At 48.3% G+C, this 6000-nt stretch overlaps 1 protein-coding gene across 5 annotated transcripts in view; it reads left to right on the top strand.

The window, feature by feature from the left end:
* The first annotated feature begins 581 nt into the window (after positions 1-581).
* The window catches only part of kmt2bb (lysine (K)-specific methyltransferase 2Bb), a 180208-nt gene continuing 174789 nt past the window's right edge, over positions 582-6000 (top strand). For all 5 annotated transcript variants that reach the window (XM_073055461.1, XM_073055479.1, XM_073055471.1 and 2 more), the window contains exon 1: positions 582-827. The gene's annotated coding sequence lies outside the window, so the exon portion shown is untranslated. The remainder of the gene's footprint in view (positions 828-6000) is intronic.

The following is a 6000-nucleotide window of genomic DNA, read 5'->3' as shown; positions in this document are numbered from 1 at the left end:
GGCAAGCTGGGGGTTGTAGTCCCTCGGTGTCGAATCGTCGCGATGCGAACTACAACCACCGGCATGTACCGCAGCGTGGCTTTGCGAGTTGTAGTTTGCATCACCCAATCACTATGATGGCAGCCGCATTTAAACTACAACTCCCAGCGAAGATTGGGCTCAGCCATGACCAGACATTCCGTAATGCACATGCGCAGTTACGATGCCCCCCCCCCCGGCAATCGTTAGTTTACTGACACTGAACTACAATTCCCGCCGACCTTTGGGAAAAAGGCATGCACAATACGAGAACTACAATATCCTGTACGCCCCTCGTCGGGAAGTGAGCTGTGGAACGCTGGCCGGAAATTGTAGTAACTAAGGAAACTACGACCCTCTAGATCCTTTGGGGAGACTCAGAATATGCGCCCGGGCATCAGAGCCCCAGGGACGTGGGGGAAGGAAGTGGGAGGGCGTTGGTGGCGAGGAGTCTAGGACATGCGTCGTTCGGCTTTCCATGATGCTCATTGGGTCCTGTAGTAGATTAGCTGGACTACAATACCCGTCAGGCTGCGCGGCGAGAGGCATGCGCCTTGCGCGGCGGCGCCTCCCCATCCCCCCGCCACCCTTCAGCGCTCGTTCGTTGGATGTTTAAGATGGCGCAGGCAGCGGGCCGGTGCCGCTTCCCGGCCAGGCCGTGCGACCGGAGGCGCTGGGTGGCGCGCAGACGACGGCGGCGGCCCGGCAGCCCTGGAGCCGAGACTGAAGATGCGGCATCGACGGCGCTCGGCCGCTTGGAGCTCGGACTCAGCCGCTTCGAGCAGCTGTTTGGCGGGAGCGGCAGCGAGGTGACTGGGCCAGGGTGGCGCGGGAGGGAGGCGGGGGCGCGCGGGTGCGCGGTGGCGGTAAACCCCGGGGCGCGCGCCCTTTGTCCTGGTCGCGCGCGCGCGCGGGCGCGGGCGGGCGGGCAGGCAGCGGCAAATCCTGCAGCCCGTGTTGTACCGAGACCTTTGCAATGCATCCATTGCATTCAACGCGCAGCCGCCTCCAGATGTCCTGCAGTTGCGTTTTACATTGTTTGTTCCTGCATTTGTTGCAGCCAGGTGCATTCCGCGTTAGATCTGCTGCATTGAATGCATTGCACTGCCATTTTGCGCGTGTGAGTTGCACTGAAGGCGCTGGGTTGAATGCAGCAACTTTTTTAAAGTGTTGCATTGTTTCCGTTGCAACGGTTGCAGCGCTGGTCTAACGTTGCAACGGGTTGCAGTGCAGAGCTGCCTGGTAGTGGGCTTGTGGTGGGGAGAATGTGGGCAGAGGATTAAGTGTTGGAGGGAAGATGGAATTAGGAAGTATATAATTGGGGAGCATTAGATACAACATTTTTATTGCTCCGTTTCTCTTGGATTTGCAAAAAGCAACGTTTGTTCAATGGGCTTGAGATGGGATAAGTTAACACGACTCCCTGCCACACTCAATTTACTGCTTTAAAAACTACGGGAGCACTCTGTTGGAGCAGCAGAGGTAACTAGTAGCGTTTCCATCTCGAAATGCAGTGAGTGGTGCATGGCGTCACTTGAAACCCGTGTGTGAACTCGGTATGTCAACCCTATCAGCTCGACAGAGGGTACCCGAATATCTCCACTGCTTACCTGCAGTGTCTGGAGGGCTGGAAGAAGAGGAGGCAGGGAGGAAGGAGGCCCTGGTAGCTGCCATTGGGATGAGCAGGTAATTGGGTATTGACATCCTTAAGTTACAAACAGGATTTATAATCAGAATAAAGGTGGGACTAACACCTTTTCCTGGACGAACTCGGCAGGTCATGGAACATCTATGGGAAGAAATAAACAGCGGAGGTTGAGGCCAAGACCCTTCATCAGAACACTTGCTTTTGTCAGTGGGAAAACATCCCCCTACATCTGTCTCACGGGCAACGTGGCTCCCCACGTGTGTGTTAAAGAGTCAGAATCAGGTTTATTGTTACATGTTGTGAAACTTGTTGCTTTGCAGCAGTGGTAACAGTGCAGTACATAAGTTACTGTAATTTATGCTAAGTAACATTAAACAGTACAGAGAGAGAGAACAAAATAGTGAGGCCATTCGTAAATCTAACTCTGAATCACTGAGCATGGGCCTTCTGGCTCCTGTACCTCACCCCTGATGGTGGCATTGAGAAGAGAGCATGGTGAGGGCCCTTGGTGATGGGTGCTGCCTGTTGAGTCTACTCTGCAGGCCTCTCGCAATCCTGTGCCTTCATACCAGGCACTGTCTAAGTGCTCTCCACGGTACATCTGTAGAAATTTGCTGGAGTCTTTGGTGACACGTCAGGTCTCCTCAAACTCCTAATGAAATATGGGTGCATGTTTTTGTAATTGCATCAATACATTGGGCCCAGGATAGATCCTCAGAGATGATGACACCCAGCAACTTGAAACTAATTCCTTGGTCTTACTGACACTGAGTGCAAGGTTGTTTCTCCAGAGACTCCAGGCTTCAGATTGATTTTTGGGTATTGACACCCAGATTCGCGAATGATGGGGCCCTGAATTCTAGATGAGCCCTTGTCATTGGTGGTCTGGACGTTGATGCCAAAGATTTGAAGTCTGGACATGGATATCTGGAGTTTGTGTACAGTGGAGCCCTGTCTGGGAGTCTGTATGGGTGGGAGGAAAAGGGCTTGTTTTGTTGCTTGCTGTGTCCTGTGTCTGGTGGGAGCTGTGAGAAGATGGTATGATCTGGATGGTGAGGATCTTTGACAATGGACGTTGCCGCCTTGAGGCACAGCACACTGTGGATACTACCCATGGAGGGTGGGAATGGCCCACGGTTGATCTTTATCAAAACCATTATCTCCTTAACACTCAGACGCGTATCAAGGTGTCACTGGGTTGGAAAGGCCTCTGGAAAGAGATTCCCAAAACTGTGTGGAGAAATTCCTCCCCGTCTCTGGCCTGAACCCTTGACCGCATACTTTTAGACGATGACCCACTTGCCCTGCTCTCTCCAGATGTGGGGGACAACTTCCCTGCATCTAGACTGTTGAACCCTGTGGGTGGGCCTATGCAAAATGATGATAGGTACCTGCTGAACACTTGCAGACTTTTTCCCCTCGTGTGGGGTGAGATGAGAACTGGAGGTGATGGGTTCAGGGTGAAAGGTGCAATATTTAAGGGGAAACTTCTACACTCAGAGCGTGGTTCAAGCTGCCAGTGGAAGTGGTAGATCTGGGTTTGGTTGCAGCATTGAAGATCAATTTGGTTAGGTACGGGAATGATGGGCGTTTGAAGAGATGTAACCCATGTGTAGGACCAGGCAGAAGGTCAGCTCGGCACAGACTATATGGGCCGAAGGTTTCTGTGCTGTGGGACTTTGCGCCTCTTATGTATCTAATTCGTCAAAACCCTCCTCGTGTTTCAAACATTGCTGTCCCAGGCCCGGGCTGATAAGCCTTTGCTATTCTTTACATTTACAGCAAGTATATGGTGGGGTCAACATACCAAAGCGGTACACAGCAGCCTAGATGTGGTCTCACAGAGACCCTGTATAGTTACAGTAAGTTTTGCCTGTACTTCTAAATCTCCCACAGTCGTTGAGCTATTTCCTTTTTGTTTGTGGCATCAGTATTGAATGTAGAGCAGTACAGGCCCTTTGGTCTCTGATGTTGTACTGACCTTTTAACCTACTCTGCGATCGATCTAACCCTTCCCTCCTACATAATCTTCCATTTTTCTTTCATCCACGTGCTTATCTATGAGCCTCTCAAAAATGTCCCTATTGTATCAGCACGTTCTACACATCCAGTGTTTTAAAAAAAAGACCTGCCTCTGACACCCCTCCCTGTATGCTTTCCTCCGATCAGATTCAGATTTTTTAAAATCTCGTGTACATTGAAGTATGCAGTGAAATATATCACAAACGAGGAAATCTGCAGATGCTGGAAATCCAAGCAACACACAAAATGCTGGAGGAACTCGGGTCAGGCAAGGTCAGGTGCTAATGATGTCTGGTCTGCTGAGTTCCTCCAGCATTTCGTAAGTGAAACACATCATGTGTGTTAACAATCAACACACCCAGGGATGGGCTGGGGGCAGCCAACAAGTGTCATCACACGTTAAAAGTATATCCTCTTATATTAATCATTTCTGCCCTGGGGAAGAGGTGCTGGCTGTTTGCTCTATTTATGATACCTCTATCAAGTCACCTCTTGTCCTCCTTTGCTCCAAAGTAAAAAGCCTAACTCACTAAACTTCTCATACTCAGTAAGTTTCCTGTGCACCGTCGCGAAAGCTTCCAGCTTCCTATAATGAGGCAACCTGAACTGAACCCACTGTTCCAACTCCAGGGTTTTATAGGACTGCAGCCTTACCTCGCAGCTCTTGAACTCAATTCCCTGAATAATGATCGTCAACACCCCAGATGTTTACCCCAAGATCCCTCTGTCCCTCCACATTGCTAAGACTCCTGATGTTAGTCCTCTATTCTTCCTTCAAGTTTGATCTCCCTAAGTGTTTCACTTCACGCTCTTCCAGGTTGAACACCATCTGCCACTTCTAGGCTCAGCTGTGATGTGTCAGTTCCACTAACCTTCGTGTCATCTGCAAGTACATGCAGCTCTTTGTACCCCCTTCTAAAGTTTCCACTTTCTTTCTATACTGAGATGACTGGAACTGAACACAATACTCCCAAGTGTGGTCAGATGTTCCCCCCCCCCCCCCCCACCCCAAAAGAGAATTTTTAAAAAACTGGTCTTGGCAACCATTGTTGTAAACCCATCTGGATCACTAAACTTCTCAAGTAAAGATATGTGCTATCTGAAACCAGTGAGGTCTATAAACAATGGCACAGTGTGTCTTTAACTGACTTGTTGACGTGAGGGGTGTTTATTATAGGCAATAAACATCGGCGATATCTGTGTCCCTTTGATATAGGAATGATAAACAAGGCTTAGTTGTCTACTATTTTTTTGCATTGAAATGATTTATCATTTTGTTTTAAGGTAGAAATACTATTTTCTAGTTTTGTACGATATTACAAGCTTTGTGCTGTGCTGATAGAGTCAGAGGCATAGAACACATGCAGGCCATTTGTCCCATCCAGTCCACACTGGCCACAGTGCCCATCCATCTAGTCCCATTCCCTCCACGCCCTTCACCTCCTCCTCGTACCTGTCCAGGTGCTTCAATGATGTGAGTGCACCACTTCCTCTGACAGCTCATTCCAGCTACTCAATACCTTAGTGAAAAAGTTGCCCCTTGAGTTCTTTTTAAATCTTTCCCTGTGCCCTCTGATTTTGGAGACCCCTACCCTGGAGTAAAGACTGTTACTGTCCACCCTGTCAATTCTTCAGAATATTTCTATAAGGTTGGCCCTCATGCGTTCTAAGGAATGAAGTTTTAGCCTGGCCAACATCTCCATATAACTCTAGTTTAAGCAACTTCCTCAAATCTCCTCTGCACACTTTCTAGTTGAGCTACACGTTTCTTATAAAAGGGTGGCCAAACTGTGCATGGTACTCCCAAGTGCAGACTCACCGACTCATACGGCATGGGTTCAGAAAGGGGAAATCGTGTTTTACTAATGTGCTGGAGTTCTGTGAAGTGGCAACTAAAATTTATGATAACAATAGGGCAGTTGATATCATTTCATGGGACTTTCAGAAGGCTTTTGACAAGGTACCCCATGAGAGGTTAATAATCAAATTACAGGAGATAAGGATTCGGGGTTTGGTATGCGAATGGGTCAGAATTGGCTCAAAAACAGAAGAAGAGTTATGATAGGATCGTTTTTACACCTAGAAGATATTAAGAGTGGGGTTCTGCAGGGATCAGTTTTGGGGCCGTTTTTAATTTACATTGATAATTTGGATAAGCATGTAACAAATAAACTAGTAAAGTTTGCAGATGGCACAAAATTAGGGTTACGGGCTAATAACGTTCAGGCAGCAGAATCAATACAGTTAAATCTAAAAATCTAGACATGGGCAGAAATATGGCAGATGAAACTTAATGTAAGTAAAAATAAATT

The sequence above is a fragment of the Hemitrygon akajei genome, chromosome 1 (genome assembly GCF_048418815.1).
Source record: "Hemitrygon akajei chromosome 1, sHemAka1.3, whole genome shotgun sequence".
Taxonomy (NCBI): Eukaryota; Metazoa; Chordata; class Chondrichthyes; order Myliobatiformes; family Dasyatidae; genus Hemitrygon; species Hemitrygon akajei.
This window is presented reverse-complemented; position numbering and strand designations above follow the sequence as displayed.